The sequence below is a fragment of the Prionailurus bengalensis genome, chromosome B1, assembly GCF_016509475.1.
Source record: "Prionailurus bengalensis isolate Pbe53 chromosome B1, Fcat_Pben_1.1_paternal_pri, whole genome shotgun sequence".
Classification (NCBI taxonomy): Eukaryota; Metazoa; Chordata; class Mammalia; order Carnivora; family Felidae; genus Prionailurus; species Prionailurus bengalensis.
The window spans coordinates 111,671,854-111,696,152 of record NC_057344.1 but is presented as its reverse complement, the minus strand read 5'-3'; the positions used below and the strand labels follow the sequence as shown (position 1 = coordinate 111,696,152).

The following is a 24,299-nucleotide window of genomic DNA, read 5'->3' as shown; positions in this document are numbered from 1 at the left end:
GTGCTTTTGATATCATACCCAAGAAATCACTGCAAAATTCAGTATCATAAAGATTTTCTCCTGTTATCTTCTAAGACTTTTATAGTTTTAGGCTTTATTTTATTTTATTTTAGGCTTTACACTTTTCAGTTAGTTTTTGGCTTTGGTATAAGGTAAAAATCCAACTTTATTCTTTTGCACATGGACGTCCAGTTTTCCCAACACCATTTATTGAAAAGATTGTCCTTTCCCCATCGAATGGTCATGGCACCCTTATCAAAAATCACTTGATGTGAAGGGTTATTTCTGGGCTCTCTATTCTATTTCATTGGTTTATATGTCTGTCTTTATGCCAGTATCACACTGTTTTGATTAGAGTAGCTTTGTAGCAAGTTTTAGAATCAGAAAGTACAAGACCTCCAACTTTGTTCTTCTTTTTCAAGATTGCTTTGGCTATTTGGGTTTTTTGAGATTATAAATGAATTTTAGGATGGATTTTTTTTTTCTATTTCTGGAAAAAAACATCATTCATCTTCATCTTTTTAAAAACATAGTAGCTGTCACACTGTGAACACTGGTATATCCTGTTTTTTCCTCCTTAACATTATACTTATCTTGTTAAAAATAAACATTAGGTCTTTTTATTTAAACACTTCATAAACATATTTCACAATGACTACATAAAGGAAAATGAACAAATGGAAGTATAACTGAAAGACTAGAAAATATTTGTGCCTCAAACTATGTGACTAGAATATGCTTTAGATATTATAATCATAAAAATGAGAAACATATGATTCAAGATTGTGATTCTTATATTATTTTTGACCAACTACAACTCTGGAATTCATTTATTTCCTCAGCAAATATTACTGAGTCTCTATAGTTTATAATACACTGGGAACCTAGATATAAATTAGATATAATCTTCACCCTCAGGGAAAGGGAACAAATACTAAAATTTAGTGAAAGTGTAGTATGTGTCATGGGTTTTCACTTTCTTTTTTAGTGTTTGTATTCGTCTTATGGAGAAGTGGTGTTAGACCCATTTACAGATGAGGGAAAAAACATTCATTTCAGAAACGTGTCTAAGGTGACACGGAGAGTGGATAGCAGGGCTGGGATACAGTTCAGGGTTGTCTGCTTCCAAAGCTCATGCCCTTTTCATTCTCCCAAGTTGCCTTTAGGCACTAATGACATAGCACAAGAGACAGGAGTACATATAGCTAAGTGTAATGTGAACAAAAACTCGTATAGCTATGAATTCTGCCAGAAAAGAGTAAAAAAAGGCTTTAGAGAAATGCCACTATAATTTAAAACTTGGAAACTGAGAATCTCATTAGATAAAAATGGAAAGAGCAGCATTCTATCATTCATCCATTCACAAACCCGCACTGAGCTTCTATTTCACAAATCCGCACTGAGCTTCTATTGTGTGCTAGTCACACGGCTGGTACCAGCTGTGCACTGGAGATTTGAAAGAGAATGAGTGAGGCTCTGCCCACTCTCAGGAGTCAGTCTCTTGGGAGACAGTTAAGTAACTGATATATGATAGAGCCTTGTGCCAAGCTCTGCCACAGAGGAGAAAACCGAGTGCCGGGGGACACTATTACAGGGTACTAAGGGCAAGTGCACAGTGACAGAAGCTGTGCTGCATTGCAGGTATGCTGAGTACCACACACTGGATTCCAAGTTCAGGTGCTTGGACGACTTCATCCTATAGGCAACAGCAAGACAGCAGACATTTTTTTTTTAATTTTTTTTTGTTTTGTTTTAGAGAGAGAAAGAGCATAAGCAGGGAAGGAACACAGAGAGAGAAAATCTCAAGCAGGCTCCATACTCAGAACAGAGCCTGATGTGGGATTCAATCCCAGGACCCTGGGATCATGACCCCAGCTGAAAGCAAGAGTCAGATGCTCAACCGACTGAGCCACCCAGATGGCCCCCAGCAGACATTTTTAAGGAGGGGAGTAACAAGGTTAATTCTGCTTTTAAGAGGCTACCTGGCAATGTGTGAAGTATAGAGTTATGGGGATATGGAAAGAGACAGGTGGCAGGAAAACCAGTTTGGAGGCTAATGGTCCCAACTAGAGATGGAGGGGACCTGGGAAAGACAATAACAGAAGAGATTGTGAGAGCAGAGACCATACTTGCAAGGAGAAGATGGCAGAATTCATCCAATATAGGATGTGTAGTGTGAATAGGAGTCAAGAGAACAGTGTAAACAAAGGCTTCAGGTCATATATATGTTCAGAACCACTGCATTATTTGCAAGTGAAGGACTCATTCAGCACTTCATAAGTAGGTAATGAATGCTCTTTGGATTATCAGTGTTTATTTCATATATTTAGCCATGCTAAAATACCCTTAATAGTTGAATAGATTTTTTTCTCCCAGTTTGCCCATGGCCTGCAATACTATGTACACTATTAATTCTGTTAGCAAACTCTTTCTACATAGATAGTACAAGTGAAATTTTTATTGCTGTTATATTGGAGCATCATAGATTTTGAGACAATGGACTCGTGATGTTTTTCTATGATAAAATTCAAAAAGAGTAATGTATTTTTTTTCTGAAATGGGGTTCAAAAAAGGTTATTGGTAGATAAATAATATGCATCACTAATGTTTCATAAAAGTTTTCCATTTTATTAGGTCATTTCTAAGTCTTGTAATTTATTTGGCTCTTTTTTGTTCTGTAGAGCCACATTTGTTTTCATTAAGTAAAGATACACATCTAGTTTAAGAAGTGGGATCTTTTATGCCTGTGCTGTTATATGTAACCAGAAGAGGGCGGCAGTGAGGCACTAGAAAGCATGAACAGACCCTTAAAATTGCAGAAAGGCAGTTAAGATCATCATGTAAATGACACAAACATTGTTGGGACTGACAACTCATTAACTGACTCATTTTCTGAGCCAGAGACTATGACATAAACATTGTCACAGAATTTTCAGAACATCTGATGATGTCCTTATAATGCAAAAAGTAACACTAAGTAGTCTCAACATTTTACAATCAGTCTGAAAGGAAAACAATTAGAGGATGAATTAAGAATAAACATATTGTTTCTTGTTAAAGAGCATAGGCAGAGAATTTAATAGCTTATAGAGACAACGAAAGGAATCCTATTTTCTTTGAATATTACAGATATTCCTGAAATAAAAAGAAATACTTCCAATTTATCAAATATATGGTAAGCAAAGTGTAGGATTAAGCAACTGAGAGAGGATGTCCAGATTCAGTAGATATCTCCTTTTATAAACAATTCATGAAAACAAATACTTTTTGAGTACATCATATATGCTAGGAATTATCCTATGTGCTAAACATTCCCGGCTATAGAGAAGAACAGAACAGATGCATACCCTGTCCTATTGGAGCATATATTATAGTGGGGAAGATAGACATTAACAAAACCACTAAAATTAATTCATAGTTACGATTGAGAAAAGAATGGAAAGCAGTCTACCACAGGGCTACAAGTAAACTAGTTTAGGTTCATTCCCCAAATTGGAAATTAGATAAAACTGAAAATAGGACTTAAGAAAAACTTATTTGAAGTACTTAATACCTATTTACATTATGTATTTCTTTTAACAATAAATAAAATGGATAAGGGAAAATCTACATAATAGTAAAAATAACAATGCACAAGAGTATTTGGGTAGTTGGTATACAACAATAAAACACCACCAATTTGAAGTGTAGTAAAATACCCCAAGACTTCTCTGACTGCCTGAACTTGATTAAACAACCATGTCAGTCATCAGACTGGCTGCGGCTTCAACTGAGAATCTGTCCTCACTTGATCCACTCAAAACCCCAGGTCCCAAACCTGAAAAACACTTGTGTAAATATAATCCCCTACCTCCTCTTTTTTGTTCATTCGTCTCAGCATCTCCAACATCCCAGATTCTCAGTTTGCCCAGGCTATGAGCCCACTTCTAGGTCCTCTAGCCTCTCTGAGTCCGGACCCTTGGTTCACAGGCACTTTAGACTTTTGATATGTTTGCCCTCTGCTGTATACACTTTCCAGATGTGGATTGACTCAGCTGTCTAGAGTTGAGGTGGGGTAGCCCCTCAGCTGACTGATGGCATCCATTATTGATGAACTGTAGCTGGGCCCCACTGAATCTTTTATTTATCCTTACTTAATTGTCTTTCCAATTCTCTACAGCCCCTGTTTCAATCCAGGATCCCCCCTTTTCAAGCTGAACTCACTGCTGCCACCCTACCTCCCAGATTACCATCTGTTTGACTTAGGATCCTGGGTTATCTATGGTGAACTCTCAGATTTTCTGTCGGTCATTAGCCATTTTTTTCTCCTTCCCTTATGCCTCAGAGAAATGGTAGTCTACCTTGGATTAAGCCTACTCCTTCTGACTTCTCAAACCTCTTTTGTGATTTTTCTCATTCATATTCTTTCTCTTTCATTTTTTTTCTTTGCTTTCTTTATTTTTCCTTTGCCTTCTAATAGCTCCTTAGCCTACACACGTGTTCAAATCTAATGATTTTTATGAAATATTCATTTCCCCTGAGACTGCAATCCATCTTTCTCCTTCCCTTAACAGCAGTGCTTCTCAAAATAGTAGTCTATATTTATCCCTTTCACTTCCTTGATTAACACTCATGCATCTACTTCTGATCTGCCCTCTTCTGATTATGATGTCTATTTACAAGATCAACCAGAACTTTATAATCACCTAATCTAGTTGCCTCTTCCCAGCAGTTACTCTGGGGTTTCCTGTGGAACTTGTTGCTCAGTATCATATCTCTGCTGTTCTTGGTTCTCACAGTTCTGGCTGTTTCATTGGAGGCCATAATTTTACTGTTTGGCTCTTGAGTAGAGGCATTTTGTAGAAGTCCGGTCTTCTTCATATTTTACCTTTGCCTCCTTTAATCTAATACAGTGGCTTCTATTATTGCCCCCGACGTGGATGATCCCCAAATTCGTCTCCAGCCCTAATCTCTCTCCTGAATCCGACTCACATTTCCCATTTGAAGTGTAGTAGAGAGCTTCGTTTTTTTTGTAGAGAGCTTCGTTTTTTTTGTAGAGAGCTTCGTTTATCTACAAGATTCCATGGGCACTTCAAACAGAACTGGTCTGAACTCATCATCACTCAGTGTTCCACACACCCTGGATTTCCTGCTAATTCTAATCATGATCTACATTTGCTCTTGCTGTGTCTCCATCCCACCCCATCTGTCTGAAATGCGTCTCTTTGTACCACTTTCCTTGTTCCCTAGTCCCTGCCTCTCCATTTTCTCCAGTTGTGGGAGTCCTACCCATCCTTCAGTGTTTAGCTTATATTTGTCCTTCTTAACAAGCAGTTACTTAACTAAATCTCCCCTTCCCCACTCTTCACCCATTCTTTGCTTGGAATTCAACTATATCTGATCCCCCTCAGTCTTGTGTTTGAGATACAGATTTGTGTTTGTCATCTCTATTAAACCCTGAGGCCTAAAAATGCTGGGACTATGTCTTATTCATCTTTAGATCCCCTGCAGAACCTGACACATAGCAGAAAACCTAGAAATTATGGTTAATTTGCATTGCTGGAAGAAAAGTACCTTCATTTTTTTAAAGTTTATTTATTTATTTTGAGAGAGGGACAGAGAAAATGAATGGGGGAAGGACAGAGAAAGGGGGAGAGAGAATCGTAAACAGACTCTGCACTGTCAGCACAGAGCTCGATGCAGGGCTTGAACTCACAAACTGAGATCATGACCTGAGCCCAAACCAAGAGTCAATGCTTAACCTATTGAGCCACCCAGGCACCCCACAAACCTTAATTTTTAAGAATTGAGAAGAAAATGGAATTTATAATATGCAGGCTACAAATCTAGGAGAATATAGGATCTAAAAAATCAAATTTACATCAAATATAGTTGACATTTTTCCTATTTCAGTTGAGGCAGATTTTTAGAGGATTACGTAAAATTTCACTCGGTAAGGGCCTTTTTTTAGGGGTAATTTAATACTTGGAAATTAAGATTTAAATTTCAGGGACTGGGATTTTATTTTACTTTCTTTAAAGTTACTAAGTTGGGAACGACTGGGTGGCTCAGTCAGTTGAACATCCAACTTGTGCTCATGTCATGATCTCACAGTTCTCGAGTTCGAGCCTCGCGTTGTGCTCTGTGCTGACAGCTTAGAGCCTGGAGCCTGCTTCAGATTCTGTGTCTCCCTCTCTCTGCCTCTCCCCTGCTGATGCTCTGTCTCTGTCTCTCAAAACGAAATAAACATTTAAATAATAAAAATAAAGTTAGTAAGTTGGCCTGCTCCTGTTTCATGGATGCTGGCAAAAGACATGAGATGATCCTCTTGGGTCAAAGACAGGGGACTTTATTATTCAGGAGCACAGCAAGCATGAGCATCATGTAGACATCTGTTTCTTATGTCCTCTAAGTCCCAAAGGAGTGATACTGAGCAGTCAGGGTGGATGCAGGTGGGTTTGTGTTGCAGTCAAGGAACATTGATCTTGAGGAAGCCACTGCTTTTATAACAAAATTGTTCTATGACCTCATTTCTCAAGGTTGCTGCAAATACAAACCTTGTAAATAGGCCAAGCAAGGGAAATTGGGTTGACATTCTTGACACGGTCAGCAAGAGCTTGCAGAGATGCATGCCCACAGCCCAAGGTGGATTGCCTTTCCCAAAAACATTCTGTGAGAGTAATGATTGATGATTATCCTGGTGCAACAGAGGGACTCAATAAATACTTGTTGAATCAAATTAATTAATTAATGAGAAGAAGGGGAACCACTGAGGAATTTAAAAAGGCAAATAGAGTGAATCCCTGTGGGAACAGTTCCAGATTTCAGATCTTTTTCAGAAGAAAAAGTCAAAAGGGTTATGAGAACTAAGACTTTGTAGACCACTTAGCCTTATAACAAATAAAATTTCCAAAAACTTTACCTCATGGAAAGTGAGAAGGACTCATATACAAAATAATCACTGATTAAGTCCAAACAACCCAAGGCAATGCCCATAGCTTGCTGAATTAGTATCACAGTAACTATAGTTCTTTCCATCTGCAGTGTTTTACCACACACTAAATTTCATTGAAAGTTTAGACATTATGCTCATTTGGGAACTTCTACCACACATGAGTTTTACTTCCTTAAAATGGTGACTTGAACTACAAATCAACATATATTATGCTAATGAATTTGATCAGAATTAAATACTAGCTTCAGGGGCACCTGGGTGGCGCAGTCGGTTAAGCGTCCGACTTCAGCCAGGTCACGATCTCGCGGCCCGTGAGTTCGAGCCCCGCGTCAGGCTCTGGGCTGATGGCTCAGAGCCTGGAGCCTGTTTCCGATTCTGTGTCTCCCTCTCTCTCTGCCCCTCCCCTGTTCATGCTCTGTCTCTCTCTGTCCCAAAAATAAATAAATGTTGAAAAAAAAAATTTTTTTTTTAAAAATAAAATAAAATAAAATAAAAAATAAATACTAGCTTCAAAAGTTGCAAACAAATGAAATACCTTACCCTCTCAAAGATTCTCTCTTGCTTTAAAATTAAAGTATGATTAACATAAAACACTGTATTAGTTTCAGGTGTACAATATAGTGATTCTACAATTCTATACATTACTCAATGATCACCACAATAAGTGTAGTCACCATCTGTCACCATACAAAGTTATTACAACATTACTGATTATATTCCCTACTCTGTACTTTTCATCTCCATGACTTATTTATTTTGTAACTAGAAGTTTGTACTTCTTCATCCCTTTTATCTATTTCACCCAACCCCCCACCCTACTGCCCCTCTGGCCACCACCAATTTTTTTCTCTGTATTTAAGAGTTTGTTTTTTTTGTTTGTTTTTTCATTTATTTTGTTTTGTTATGTTTTAGATTCCACATATAAGTGAAATCATAGGGTATTTTTCTTTTTTTATCTGACTTATTTCACTTAGCCTAATACCTTCTAGGTTCATCTATGTTGTTGCACATGGCAAGATCCCCCTTTTTTTTTTTTATAGCTCAGTGATATTCCATCATATGCTCCATACCACAACTTCTTTATCCATTCATCTATTGTTGGACACTTGGATTGCTTCTGTATCTTGACTATTGTAAAAATTGCTGCCAATAAACATGGGGGTGCATATATCTTTATGAATTAGTAGTTTCATTTTCTTTGGGTAAATATCCAGTAGTGAATTATTGGATTGCATGGAGTTTCTATTATTAATTTTTTTGAAAAACCTCCACACTGCACCAATTTACAATCCCACCAACAGTGCATGAGGGTTCCCTTTACTCCACATCCTCATCAATACTTGTTATTTCTTGTCTTTTTAATACTATCTATTCTGACTGGTAGGAGGTGATATCTCATTGTGGTTTTGATTTGCATTTCCCTGATGATTAGTGATGTGGAGTATCTTTTCATGTGTCTGTTGGCCATCTGGATGTCTTCTTTGGAAAATGTCTATTTAGGATCTCTGCCCATTTTTTAATCAAATTGTTCATTGTTTGTTTTGGTGTTCAGTTGTATAAGTTCTTTATATATTTTGAATATTAACTCCTTATCAAATATATTATTTGCAGATATCTTTTCCCATTCACTAGGTTGCTTTAGAAAACCATCAATAAAACAAAAAGGCGATCTAGTGGGTCAAGATTCTCTTGAAGGAAAGGAATTAACCTGAAATATCTTGTCAGAGTGTAACAATGAGGTACTTGAGACATGTAGGTTGGAAGTGCAGATTTGTGAGGGAAGTTTACTTTTACACTGATGATTTTAACTCTTGTTTCTCAAGACTGTATTAGTCCAAGTGACTAAAATACTTAGGCTACAGTCACAAAATTTTGTGATTGCATATCTCAATGTTTAGCCTCTCTACTTTCCTTTTTTTCCTGTATGCTTTCCAGTCTTTTCAAACTACTGTTGCAGTGTCGCTGTTCTCCATCTGCTGCTCTCACAATTGGAGATTGATTGCCTCCAGGATTCACAGTGTTTCTAGCAACCTTATATACTTTGAATTTTTAAATCGCTACTACAGGAAGGTTTTGTTTTTAAGATCTAGAGTTCCTCTCTCCTCTCCCAAGGAATGTTACCCAGGTTCCTCTAAGGAAGCAGGGTTAGAGGGCTTTTGAGTAACCTCTGCTTCACTCAGATTCAAACTGGTATCCCCAGATATGTCATATAGTTGGAACCCTTCCCTACCCCAAGGCAAGTTCTCAGCTTTCCTGAGGCTCTTTCCTTTTCTTTCCTCAAGTTTATAGAAAGCTTCATCATCCTTTTGTCTTGGAAAATCTTTACAATAGAGATGATCATCATTTCCTTCATTGGTCTTATCCTCTTTACCAACATCCCATTTTCATACCATTTGCTCTATTCTTCCCTGATTGCTGAGATTGTCCCACACAACAGGTCACAACAGGTCCCCTTCCCCCAGCCATCAGCGTCATTGTTGCTGTGCCTGAATGGACCAGGAGTAGACAGCTGATGCCAGAGGTAACAAGCCATATGTTGTGCTAAGACTTTGTCTTTGAACTAAGGATGCTGAGACTGAATTAGTTTCTGCTGAGGATTTGAATCAGGAGGTCATGTAAAGCCATGATAAATGGATCAGATAAGGATGGTCTACAGAGAAGAATAAGGCAGACCTTGTATGTTCTGTTTGCCTCTGTACTCTTACCATCTAGCATGGTACCTGATACATAGTAGGCTATCAGTAAGTCTTGGTGGAATAAATAAAACAGACTCTTAAAGGGGGGGAGAGAGAGAGAGAGATTACTTTTGCTTCCAACAGCTTTCGGTTTCTGACTCTAATCCCTCATGAGGACTATCTGCATTTCCTGTCGTATGTCCAGGAGAGATCCTTGTGTCCATCCAATAAATCTCCCTTTATGCTAAAGCTAGTTTGGGTGTATTTTGTTCCTTACAGCTACATTAAACCTAAGAATCTCTTAATATAAGGGTTCCAATCGTTAGAACTTAACGTCTCTGTGTCCCCAGGGAGCTACAGTTCCTCACGCAAGCCAGAAATCTTGATGACTTGTGCAGAAATCACTGAATTCCAGAAGTAGGCATGCCTCCACTTTACTTGATGTGAACCTCACATTGTTGGGACAGGGAAAAGAATAGAAACGCAAATTCAACTGAAAATAAAAGAATTACCTCCAAAAATAAAGTTTGATGGTCTTCTTAAAAAGTTACCTCTTGGGGCACCTGGGTGTCTCAATCGGTTGAGCATCGACTCCAGCTCAGTTCATAGTCTTGCAGTTCCTGGGGTGATAGCAGGGAGCCTGCTTGGGATTTTCTTTCTCTCCCTCTCTCTCTGCTACCCCCCCCCCCCACTCCCTCACTCTCTCTCTCACAAATAAATAAACATTAACAAAATAAAAAATTAAAGCAACATCTCAGGACACCTGGCTGGCTCAGTTAGAGGAGCACATGGCTTTTGATCTTGGAGTTGTGGGTTCGAGTCCCACAGTGGGTGTAGAGACTACTAAAAAAATAAATAAATACACTTAAAAAAAAAAAAAAAAAGCAACCTCTGAAGAAAAACTCCAGAAACTCCAACTTGAGGATCCTTTTGTAGAGAGGGCCAGGTCTTATGCATTGTTGATTGAACGTGACTTTATTTAGGGTCCACATGGTAGATCAGGCATGATCAAGAGACACTTGCCAACCTAAGCTCCAGGACGAGGGGGAGTAGGTCATGGCTTCACCTCAACTTCTGAAATGCAGTTGAACTAAACTTGGTGATGCAGGAAATTTCTGTGCAGTTTCTGGTTGTCTTCTTGATTATCATGCAGCATGTGGAGGAGAAAGGTTAGTCTTTCCTGCTCACTAAAGTAGCAGGGAGACAGGGCACATATAAACTCCGCTATAGAAGGAGGGAGGTGGTTGAAAAAGCCAGAGGTAAACATTCTAGGTTTGAAAAACAGAAAAACAAAATACCTGGAGGCAATATGGCAGGTTTGGCAAGAACACAGGCAGTGAGACAGATCTCCAAAACCAATTCACCAACTTACTGATTAGCTCCGTGTCTTGGGCTAAGCTGCTTAAACTCATAACCTTAGATGTCTCAAGTTTCCTGGCCAGTGGTACCATGCTAAGTGATCAGTAAATGGTAGGGATGATTAGGATTGTTAGTGCTTAGTAATTTAAGCAATAATGAAGAATGTGTTACTTTTAGGTTGACCAAAAGGGAGATTGAAAACTTTTTTTTTTAACTGAAGAAATATTGTACTAAAACATATATTTAACAGCTCTTCTTCACTGTTACTTTTACAATATAAACCCCTATGTGATCGAGAAATGTAAAAGAAGAGACCAGTGAATATCTAGCAAGATGGTAGCTATACAGCAAACCGCCATGAATTGTGGTATCACTCAACAGAAGTATAAACTTCCTTAGAAGAAGGAGAAGGAGAAATTCCCTAAATAGGAGGCACGTGTGAATTCTCACATGCAGTCTTCTGACCTTATGCACTTGCAAACTATATGACCTCTAGATGGCGAACTTGGATAGGGTGAATACTAAGCAATGACTACCTAGAGAAGAAAGCAATGGTTTTTGTTTCGTTAAAGGAAGGACTAAGTTAGATTGCTACATTGATAAAGGCTGTACACTATACCAACCCAAGACAATACTTTGCTGACACACTGGATGTCTTCCTCTAAAGGGGCCATCCATCTGCCTGTCGAAGTGAGTCTACCCTCAGTCATATGTGCTGTTGAGGGACAAGCCTGCATTAGTTTCTGAAAGAAATGTTTTGGTTCAGAATTCATACGGGCTGCTAGTCACTGATACAGGAGAACAGTATCAAGCAGGGAATATAAATAGATTTCTTACAAGTCTCTTGAGGCGTACAGAAATGTTACCCTCTCAGAATATCCATATGTAACACTATTTAATTATCTGAACCCATCTTACATGTCCAAAGTATCCCCATCTTTTGATCTGTATAAATAATTATATCCTCCCTTGCTCGCTTATTGCCCCTGTTGAGTATTTGTTCTGTACACTTCCCAAGGCAATCCTTTAGGGACCAATTATCATCCTTTATTGACATCATCTCACTGGCTGATGGAGATTTCTAGAGTTCCACACTGGGCATTCAGGACTCCTAAGGGAGCTCTGTGGTACTTTATATGATCTATATGCCCTGCTTGAGAAACATTTTCTTCCTTAAAATTCTACCATGAGGTACTATTTTTTAGCATATTTACTAGTTTTACCAGATCACAACTACATATAATATGTGAATTTGTAGTGAAATTCGTGTGACTTTCCAAAACTGTGTCTGCTCATGCAGTGGCTTAGATGGTTCTTTCAGTTGTGAAAAAGCCTAGTAATTCACCCAACATGATAGATGGATGACCTTTTGCTGCATTATGAAAGGGTCACTGTCCCCAAAGCGCCTCTCAGCTTGTGGATCAGGTAAAGGAACATCTCTAAACTTTTGTGGTGCCTCTGCCCTGTCAGTTATCACAAGGCTGTAATTATTGCCTAAACATTGGCCTCCCCACAACTATGTACTTATGGAGTCCAGAAACTGTACTATATTTATCTGTTTATCCTTAAACAGATTGTGTCTGGCACATGGTAGGTACTTATGAAAATGTTGAGTGGATTAAACAATAATATATGTGCTTTGGAAGAACAAGAGAAGGCAGCAAGGAGGAAGTATCAATTTAGGAAAAACAAAAAGAGGAAGATAAGCTAACCACCTATAAGGAATTGTGCCTATATTAGACAAATTTCATTCCAAAAGTATAGAAAAAGAGAGAACAGCAGTGGATTGTGTCCAGCCAAATACATTTATTTTTACTAACCAAATTCTTGAGAGGTTGACTTATAAACTAATGTGCTAGTTCACCATTTCCTGTAGAGAACATCCCTTCAGAGATTACAAGTTTTGTGTCCAGGTTACAGCATTGCCCTTAACCAATTCCACTGACTTCGCATCTTCATTCATTTCAAAATGAAGAAAGTCCCTAACTTTCAGGATGGGGCAGTTCTGGTTTTCAGGTATCTTCTAAAAGCTTGTAAAAAGTTGCAGTTACTCTAAGATATGGTAGGTAGAGAAGTTATCAGAATGTTCAGAAATTGTAGATTTAGATTTAAAGATACCCACTGGTAAAAGCCATACACTAGAAGGTAGGAACGAGGAACAATCGGAAACAGACTCTGAAAGACAGTTCAAATAAGAGGAGCTACACATTACCCCAAAGTTTTACTCATAGAGTTGACAATGGGACATCTGACATGAAATAATAGGGATGGCCAAAGACATGAGGACCATGCCCAGTGATGGAGAGTATAGGACTGTCATGTCTACACATGGTGAACACTCAATAAATGCTGGTTGAATGAGTAAGCCATTGTGTGCCCGAGCTGCTGTTAAGGGAAGTCATGAACTGCTTTGTTAAAGGCAGGGTTTATTTATTTACTTATATATTTACTTAGGTACATGTAAAAAGGAATCAAAGTGGCATGCACTATTAAAATGTACATAAAACAGGGTAGGAAAAGTTAAAGCAGAAACCATTTAGAAGAAAGGAAGAAAGCAATGGCCTGGAAACCTGAGGTGAGAGAATCATTACAATGGAGCTTATAGGAAGCCCTGAGCTTCCTGACAACCAGTTCAAAAGGGAAACATGCTAGATCATACATTCTCATCAGCCAGTAAAGGGGAGTTTGTAAATTCATCTGGAAATGGAGAGTTATTCTTGGAACTTAATTCTAGAAAGAGTTTACTGCATGGACACTTAAATAAGAGGAAGAAGACATTTAATAAGTTTTTCATCAGCTACATACATCTTATTCATTGACTAAACTTAAAGGTAACCACCACCAACATACCCTATGTAAAATAATAGATGACAGAGAGGGGGAATGTGTATGAACATACACACCTGCCGCTCAAGCAAGGAAATACAAATATTGACCACAGTCCCCATGTTTGCAACTAGTTATGAGACTACATTTGTAAGTTCCTTACTACACTTTCAGTAAACAGGAGGAAGACTCTTCTTCCCTATAGTTTCTGAGCCCCTGTAATCTGCCCTTGGGTGAAACAACGCCATATATTGGTTATTGATTTGGAACATATACCATTTTCTCTAGACCAGTACCCCTACCTCATAAGATATCCTCCAGCTGGCTCTGTAACTTAGTCTTCAATAGACTATTGCTTTGCTATAAAAAGCCAGCTGCTCCTGGGTTATGGTAAGACCAGTGAGTCCTGTGGGAAATTACCTATAACATCCTGACCAGAAGCAATGTTATGTGGATTACTGTTGGTGAATTAAGCCTTCAGGAAGTCCACAGAATATATTGCTAATAGAAACATAGTAGAACAAATATCCATTTTATTGAGAAAAATTGCTACCAAGTCCATAATGAAAAGGGTTCAGTATAATCAGTCAATAGGAGGCTGGTCATGCCATCTACATGGCTCACGTATTGAACCGAATGCAGAAGTCTCTGCTGCTGCTTAAGCATTCAATAGTGGCAGTAGCCAGATCTGCCTTGTGAGGTTGAACTCATGAATAACCTCCGCCTCTGTCACTATGGCCACTGTGTTCCTGAACCTACTGAGTAATCCTGGTGATGCTGGGGAAAGAAGACAGCTGACATGTGCAGTCCTGGTCTTCTTGCCCACCTGATTCTAGAGGGTCTTCTCTGCAGAGAGAGCCCACTGATGAGCTTTAACATGAGGCACAAGCATTCTCATACCATCAACCTATTTTAAGACCCCCATGAGTGCACCTCTACCCTAAACCTTCTTATAATCCAATATTGTTCCTTTTAACTTCTCATCAAGCCAAACCTTTAGGTTCTATGTATAAATCTTCACTATAAGAATCTTTATTTCTAGGTCAATTGTGCAATTCGATTGACTTATCCAAGTTCTTAGTTTGAAGATTTATCTTCCTACTTGTCCCTCATGGCCAACAGTGAGAAGAGCTCTGGGATCAACTTATTTATGGCTGGTGCCAGTATATTACATGCGCAATGATTAGTGAATCAGTCTTGAATCTTTTCTTCCCTGCCTACAGGAAATCCCATGAGGCTATATGAGTGGATATAGGAGTGGTGGCATTTGAGCAGGATTAAGTGCCATGAGAGTTGGAGCCATTTTCTCATGAAACTTCCTTGTGCCTTTAGAATTTGCTCAAGTCTGATCTTGTATATGCAACTTCAAGTTGAGGATGGAGAGCTGCTTTGTACATCCAAATTTGAGAACAGGTCAATCAAATAGCGCTTAATTTGGAAGGCAGCTCGGGTCTAACAAAGAGTCCATTTCCTATGGCCAGATATTCAGTCTCTGTTAGGACCTAACAGCAAAAATCAAGAGCTGTTTCTCAATGAAAGTAGTTATTTGTCAAAGACGTAGGGCTTTGCTCTCAGTTATGGGGCTATACTATGATTCTCTTATTAGGGAGTTTCAGAGGCTCAATGGTTTGTTGCAGACACTTTGTGCGCATTAGATTTCCTGGATCACAAGATCTAAGTAGCAAGTGTGGCTTATTCTTTAAACTGAACTGGCTGAAGAATATTCTTTTGCTTTGGGGCTTCCTTAAATATAGAGCCTTATGGTTTATTCAATAAGTAAGAAGGAACAACACCAACGTAACATTATTTTGCTTCTCTCATACTAAAAGCCCACCATATGTGTATGCCTCTTTCTCTATGGAACTGGATACAAGGTGAAGCAAATTGTCTTTAACTTGGAGGGGATACCTTTATATATCACAGATCTCTAGACTCCCAGAAAAATCAGTGAATTAGTAGATCTCTGAACTTTCATAGAATTCATCTCTTATCTTCAATCAGATAAGTGTCTTACCAAGGTGTCTTATGTATTTGCTACTTTCTGACCTAATTGTAATAACCAATCCCACATACTGGAACTAGCACAAAGAACCCAGAATCTCTGGTAATTGTAGTCATGTTAATAATTTTGACCCAAAGGAGCTATGTTCCTTTTTTCCTCCTTAGTCTAGCATTTTAGAATTCATTTTCACAAATATTCCCCTGGCTTCTGCTGTATAAATTAGAAAAAAGGCATACAACTCTTTTGATATATAAGCTCTCTTCTCTGGGCATGATCTGGTCTGACTCTCCTGATATTTAGATACCTCAGCCCTAAAGTTCCAAGAAGACATTGAAGCCCCTTGATTCTTTTTTTTTCTTCTTCTTTTTCTTTTCTTTCTTTTTTATTTCCTTCCTTCCTTCCTTCCTTCCTTCCTTCCTTCCTTCCTTCCTACCTTCCTTCCTTCTTTCCTTTTCTGGGTAAACAGCATATATTGGCTTTATTTTTATTTATTTTATTTCTTTAACTTGATACACAGTAAAATTGACCATTTGGTCTTTATTTTATAATTTTAACACATGTATAGATCTGTGTAATAACCAACACCACAATTAGGATATGAAACGAATTTCCCTCTAAGCGCTGCTTTAGCTGCATGCCACAGTCCCAAGGGGAAACACCGTTTCCCCTTGTTATGACCATTGTCAAAACTAGTAAGTATTTAAATAATTATCCAGGTAGCATAAGCTTTGAATATATAAAGTTTTAGAAAGTGATCAGTTTAGGGGCGCCTGGGTGGCTCAGTCGGTTAAGCGTCAGACTTCGGCTCAGGTCATGATCTCATGGTCCGTGAGTTCGAGCCCTGCGTCGGGCTCTGTGCTGACAGCTCAGAGCCTGGAGTCTGTTTCAGATTCTGTGTTTCCCTCTCTCTCCGACCCTCCCCTGTTCATGCTCTGTCTCTCTCTGTCTCAAAAATAAATAAACGTTAAAAAAAAATTAAAAGAAAAAAAAGTGATCAGTTTGGTTGTGGATATATAGAAATTTTAGAATATTAGCAGGAAATATATATCTCAGAGTGGAAAGTCAGGATAAGGGTGAATATTTCTTTTATTTTAAACCAGATAATTCTGAGGCTTTTCCAAGTTACCCAGATCCTTGTGCTACAGGCTCCCTTTGAATCTGATTACTCTGCTATAAGTTGGATGAAAAAAATTCTTGGGATAATTTGTTGTATAAATCTTTGTTGCTTGTATACAGTTCCTGATAGAACCAGAGAAGCAGACTGGATGAAGATCTTTGCATTTCTTTTTGCCAGTCCTGTAACATTCCAGGAGTAGATGGGGAAGGCTTCATAGTAGTGATAGTAAGAATCAGAAAAAAAAAGGCCATTTGCTTTTGGTGGTTTATTGTTGTGACTCTAATCACTGAGATGTAGTCTTGTCTGAAAGGAAAAGATAAGCCAGATGGTTAAGTTTCTTTTCATTCTTCAAAAGGTGGATACTAATACCTTTGTGGTGATTGGGATGTTTGGGGTCCTGGCCTCCTGGCATATTGAATGCTTTTAACAGGAGTGGAAACTGGTGCCATCTTGAATAGAAACAAATGAACTCATTGGGTTTCTAGTTGAGGCAGGACAGGGACTAATATCAGTATGAGATGAGTCTCAGAATTTCAACTTTGGGAGACCTGCATAGTGGATATAACATATTAAACCCACATAATCAAGAGGTAAAAATATAATTTTTGTATTTTTCAATGACTTAATGTAATTTCAATCTTATTATGCTATTTCATCTGGATAAGGGAAGCATGAACTAATTAAGTCCCAGCAGATTCCAGTAACAAAGGTTCTTTTCTAACAATTTCAGGTTTTCTTGGACTTCTTCTGAGGAAGATTTCACAGAGGGTAAGTCGAACATCTTTGATTCATCGCATGAGCTTTTAGGATTTTTATCTAACCTGAATGGGTGAGGAAAATGTTTATTGTTTATAGTCCTTTGCTATGAATTTTTCATGTGCCTTTGCATTTTGGAAAAATAAATAAAAACAAAAACAACCAACCAACAAATCTAGGCCCTTGACTTGAGTCTGTCTTTCAAAACTATTAAGGTTTATTTTGTTTACTGCTGTATCCCTAATGCCTAGAATAGTGTCAGACACATAGTAGGTGCTCAATAAATATTTGCTTACTGTCTAAATGAAAGTCTGAGTAAATAGGTGAATGAATCAAAAGTCTAGGCTTTCACTTTTTCCTTTTAGGTATAGTTTCCCCAGCAGAAAAATAACCAAATGAACAGCCACATACAGTAAGGATAGTAAAGGAATTAGAGTAGATGAAAGTAGATTAATTAAAGTAGATTCACTGGCACAGAGAGTAAGATGAGATTCAGATAGATGTCTTTCAATATTGAGTCAGGGGAGGACAGGCAGACAGAAACTACATTTAGAGGTATAAATTCGAATGTGTAAAAAAATAAAAAGCTTTGGGGCACCTGGGTGGCGCAGTCGGTTAAGCGTTGGACTTCAGCCAGGTCACGATCTCGCGGTCCGTGAGTTCGAGCCCCCGCGTCAGGCTCTGGGCTGATGGCTCAGAGCCTGGAGCCTGTTTCCGATTCTGTGTCTCCCTCTCTCTCTGCCCCTCCCCCGTTCATGCTCTGTCTCTCTCTGTCCGAAAAATAAATCAACGTTGAAAAAAAAAATTTTTTTTTAAATAAAATAAAATAAAAAGCTTTAACTGCAAGCAAGTTACTTATTCTCCCTGAGTGAGTATCCATTGTAAATAGGGATACCCAAAAATAAATGAGTGAAATTTAGCTAAATTTATTACATCTTTATTGAGACATAATTTATATACTAATAAAACATAATAATTTTAAGTGTACAATTGAATTTTTAAAAATAAATTTACCAAGTTGTGCAAATATCAGAATCCAGTGTTAGCACATTTTAATCACCCAAATACTGTCCCTTATGCTCATTTACATTTAACTATTCTTCTCATCCCAACCCTCATTCCCACCCTATTAAATCTACTTTCTATCTCTTTGGATTTGCCTTTTCTTAAAATTTCTAAGAAATTAAATCACAAAATACTTGGTCTTTTGTGTCTGGCTTCTTTCACCTAGCATCTTTTTGAGATTCATCCATGTTGTAGCAAGTTCCTTGTTATTGCCAAATATTTCATTTAATAGATATTACATTTTCTTTATCCATTCACCAGCTGATGGACATTGGGTTGTTTCTACTTTGGGGCTATTATGAATGATGCTGCTGTGAACATTTGTGGGCAAGTCTTTGGGTGGACATGTGTTTTCATGTCTTTTGGATAAATACCTAGGAGTGGAATTTTGGGGTTTTTATGGTAAATAGCTGATTAACTTTCTAAGAAACTGTCACACTGTTTTTCCAAAGTGGCTATACATTTTATATTTCCACTAACACAGTATACAAACTCCACATCCTTGCCAACTTCTGTTATTTTCTGCCTTCTTGACAATAGTGAATATAATTTTATGAGGAAAAAGCAGCCACCTGTGTTTCCTTATGCCAGCTGTATTGCTAGTGAAATAATGACAGCTAAGATAGGATTGGGATCATTTAAAATATTTGGAATGGAATTTATAAAACTTGAAAAGAAGCAAAAACTCTCTGCCATCCTGGTAATCTTCTTCAAGCTCTACTTTTTTCTAGATTTTTTTTCCCTCTTCTATTAGAAACTCTTCGTGACTCTCTCAGTAGTCTCCTGGAGTTGTCTCCTACTGGGCCTTATGAGAACCAATTATTAAATTTTCAGGAATTTTGTGAGCCGTTTGTCAAACACAACCATCACTAAAAATTAAATATATAACTTAAAGCTAATAAGTTACTTAAAGACAAACACAGATCTTATTTCTTACTTATTTTGTAGCATTTGACTATCTATGGTGTGGAGATTTCCTATGTCTACTACATTTGCATCATGGACACATTACATAATGGTGTGATACTGCACATCTCTTCCCAACGCTATTTTCGGTGATCCCACAGTGATAGCTTGAAATCACCCATGGTAGGAATATTTACACCACAGAAGTTGGCAAGTGCTACGAACCAGTACTTTTTTTTCCCTCCTAGAGAAGTGGTTGTTAAATATTTACCAGGTCTAAATTTATCCTGTTGGTATTTTTTAATTAAGTTTATTAAAGGTGTAGATGATTTTGGAGAGAATCGTACCATTAAAATATTATTTGGTTCTTTGCTGTTTGTCTATTACCTCAGTAAAATTTTCTTTCCACTAATAGCCTGAATCCACTTCTTATTAATTTTATACTTGGCAATTTATATTTTGGAGATATCGGTGGGAAAAAACTATGTCTACTCTAGTTATTTTTTCTTCATTGTCTTGGTCAGGTATTAGTTATAGTGTTATGTCAGTCTTATAAAATGAACTGAGAATGTCTTTCATATTTTTCTACCCTCTGTAATAATATAAATTTCCTAGAAATAATATACATATTTCTAAAAGAATTAATCAAAATTGACTATGACATCATCTGAAACTGGCACTTTTCTTAAATAATAGATGTTTTTTTACCCATTCTTAGTATTAATTATATCTTAGATTTTTCTTCACTTAAAAAAAAATTTGATGTTTATTTTTGAGAGAGAGAGAGAGTGCACGCATGCGAGTCGGGGAGGGGCAGAGAGAGGGAGACACAGAATTCAAAGAGGGCTCCAGGCTCCAAACTGTCAGCACAGAGCCCAATGTGAGGCTTGAACTGAGACCTGAGATCATGAGCTGAGCCGAAGTCAGATACTTAACCGACAAAGCCACCCAGCACTCCTTTTTCTTCACTTTTAATGGTGTATCAAAATTGTCCTAGAAAATATACACTATAAGCAAATATTCACATTTTTAAAAAATTTTTATTTTGTATTCGAGAGAGAGAGTGTGAGCGAGCGTAAACAGGGGAGGGGCAGAGAGACAGTGACAGAATCTGAAGCAGGCTCCAGGCTCCCAGCGATCAGCACAGAGCCCTGTGTGGGGCTCGAACTCATGAACTGTGAGATCATGACCTGAGCTGAAGTCAGATGCTTACTCGACTGAGCCACCCAGGCACCCCAAATATTTACATTTTTTAGATGGATTTGTACATGATAGTCTCTTATACTTCTAAAATCTTAATCATAATGGTGTTTATACCACTTTTCCCATTCTGAAATGATTCTCTCTTCTTTTTTTCCATTGCATTTTTCTGAAAGCCAATTAATTGGTATTTTCTAATAGCTACCATTTTGATGTATCTGCTATTTCATAAATCACTGTTTTTAAATTTTTTATGTTTATTCACTCCTCCTACTTCCCTATGACTTAGTCTGTTACTCCCTTTCCATTTCCTCAATATGAAAGCAGTTTATACTTCTTCATTTTTATTATAAAAAGTTATCAAGCTATGAATTTTTTCCAGGTATAATTTTGGTTGCATCCTTATGTCTGGATGTTTTGGAAAAACACAGTAAGATAACTTGTAAGTGCTATTGGAATTTCCAAGCAGGCCGATTACAATTCTTTTTGTTGTTGTTAATAATTAGAACTGTTATGCATTGTCAAAGAGTTCTTCCTTTTGAGGGTTTGTGAAGTTTCTTTTGATCCTACTACATTATTCATCTTTATAAATGTTCAACAGTAATGCACACTTAAATATATATTTATTTTAGATAAGAGATGAAGGGTGCATTTATAAAATCATTTTGATTAATGAACTATTTTATATTATTTTTTATTCTTAAGTATAATTATACTTAGGGGGACTAGGGCAGAGGAGACAGTTGTTTTGAGTAAAATATCATAAACAACTTTAAATGTACCTAACCCTGCACTTATTTCCCTACCTTGTTTAAATTAGAAGTGTGGGAAGAAGGTGATAATAAACAATCAGGAGGAGGTAGAAGAAGGAATAAGAATCACATGACAGAGATGCTTTAGAAACTTTTAAAGTGCTACAAACATGGAGGAGACACACTACCTAGGAAGGACATTTGCTAAGGTCTAGATGATGGAAATAAAATCTTTCAGAGTATGTTTTACTTTGGAAATGATTGGGATATAAAATTAAGTAGAGAATGATACTAATTATAAATGAGACTTTGGTGCCAGGATTGAAGAGAATACAGCATGACAACTCATAGCAAAGTTTCTTTTTAGTGTCTGAAAGTGCCCAAGTGGCTCACAGCAAGATAAATAATTGGTCACCTGTCTCATAGCTTAGTCACCTCAGAATAATTGGCAGATAATACCTGCCACATAGTAGGTATATGACAAATCCAGGCCTACTTAACTCCAAACGCTGAGTTCTTTCCATTTGCCATAAAGCCTTTCTAGCATATGCTTATAAAGAAAATGGCCAAAATAAATAAATAATACTATTGTGAAATGTATTTTAACTTGTACACATATTCAAAATTATTTGAAATTACCTGTAATGAGACACATAGATGTGTCTAGAACTATTAAACTTAGGGTAAATAATGTGGACCAAAAAATGAAGGATCTGGGTTGATGAATTGTATAAGATTATCTAAGTAAAGGACACCCATGAACTAATTACAAAATCTGGCTCTGAGTTTCCTGGGAGTAAAGGCAAAAAGGAACAATATGATAAGGTTTAGATCCTAACAATCTAATAAAAAGAAATGTGTCCATTTTGTATGAAAATTAGAATGTCTCCTGCTTTAACCATAGAAGAATTTATTATGTGGGACTTTAAGTAAAAATAACTCTAAGCAGCATAGTAAACATCTTCAATGGCAATTTTTACAAAACATTATTTTTAAAATTACAATTTATAAACCAATTATATTGTTATAACTAATTATCATAAAATAAGGAAAACAAAATCAGTTTCATTTATAGCATAGTGCTTTCCTTTAAAAAAAAATCCTAGCATTAGTAAGGGAATATCATCAATAGAATAATGGACTTTACTTGTTTTCCTTTGTTTTAAATAAAAACTTACATACATTTTCTGCAATGTTGTACAATTTTTATTGTTTATTATATTTTATTGAAATTGGGTACTGGATTATCTGTCTGCTCTTTAGTTGGGTATCATCAGCTGAATCATCTTTGTCTGTAAGAGCTACCTACAAATTACTGCATCTAACTGTTATCCTGCAACATCTCAATGTTTTTCTGTAAAAATAAGGTAAAGGAAAAAAAACCTGTGACATCACCAGGTCTCTTTCCCCTGATTATCCAGGATCAGATTCCCTAGACAGAAGATGTGGTTAGCATTTGATCCTAATCAAAGGACCCAAAATACGTGGATATAGTTCATTTTAATCTTAGTTGAAAAGGTTGTGGATAGACACTTAGGAAAAAGTGAAATCAGCATAATATCTCCTCTTCAAGTGCAGTCCAGCTTTCAGAGTGGTAACTTGGATTTCAGCCTCTTCATAATTGTCCTTGATGAAAACAGAAGGATTTCACAGCACAGAAAGCAGTGGTTTATGAGGCTGGGTACAAGACAGACGTACAAGAGAACTCTGTTCATCTTCTTCAAAGTGATGCAGCGATGGCATGGCCGCTGCTGTGGCCACATGTAATATAGCCTGTAGCTCTTTAAAGAGGATTAGCTTTCGCGGCTGGGAGCATTCAAAGCTGGATTTCATGTAGAGTGGAATATGCTAATGAAATGTAAATGTCTATGGCAAACATTGCGTAATATCGAAACCCCTCAAAACTGAGCTTTGTCTCTTGCACAGTGGGAAACCAAACTTTATCATGTCAGAAGAAAAAGTAGAAAAGAAACAACCCTAATACATTTCTGCCCTATATATCTGTGTCTGTAAAAAGTGAATTTAAATATATATACACATGTATATTTATATTTAAACTAAATTAAATTTTAAAGTCAGTGGGGAAAGCAAAGTCATTCAGAAATATCTTGATAGATCTGTGCCCACGGATGGATGTGAAATAATTCATATTAGTAGAAAAGGATATATGCATCATATGGATTTTTTAAACACTGTTTTCAACACTATTTTTAAACACTTTTAAGTCTACAAAGGGCTTCACAAGGTTTCCTCCCATTTCACCTTAAAATTTTTATTTGTAATTTTTCCTTTTTTTTTCTACATCATGTCCTTCTGTTCAATAATGAAAAATACTGTGTCTTTATCATAATTTTCCATCTAGTTCTTTTACTACTAGGAAGCCAGTATGAGATTTGATTCATCTCTTAAAGCTACATATGTACTTAATTAAATTAAGGTCATTTTCACATATTAGAGTTTTAGAACACATATGACATTGGGAAGGTGAATTCATTATATGAGGTGTGTGACTGGCAATCCATGTAAGTGTGTATAGCATCTTGGACTCCACACACATGGTTCCCAAAGATTAAAAAGCCCTTAAAGAATTTCTTCTCAATTGCTGGGAAATAAAGATCCCAGGAAGCACATGGAACCGGGTGCTTGTGTGATCTTTCATTAGTTACTAGCAGTTTCACTATGCTCAACCGAGTAGTTTAGGTTCTCT

General features: G+C 37.2%; 1 protein-coding gene across 2 annotated transcripts in view; it reads left to right on the top strand.

Moving 5' to 3' along the window:
- The window catches only part of ALPK1 (alpha kinase 1), a 131,488-nt gene that overhangs the window by 15,670 nt on the left and 91,519 nt on the right, over positions 1-24,299 (top strand). For both annotated transcript variants that reach the window (XM_043570292.1, XM_043570295.1), the window contains one exon: positions 17,644-17,681. The gene's annotated coding sequence lies outside the window, so the exon portion shown is untranslated. The remainder of the gene's footprint in view (positions 1-17,643; positions 17,682-24,299) is intronic.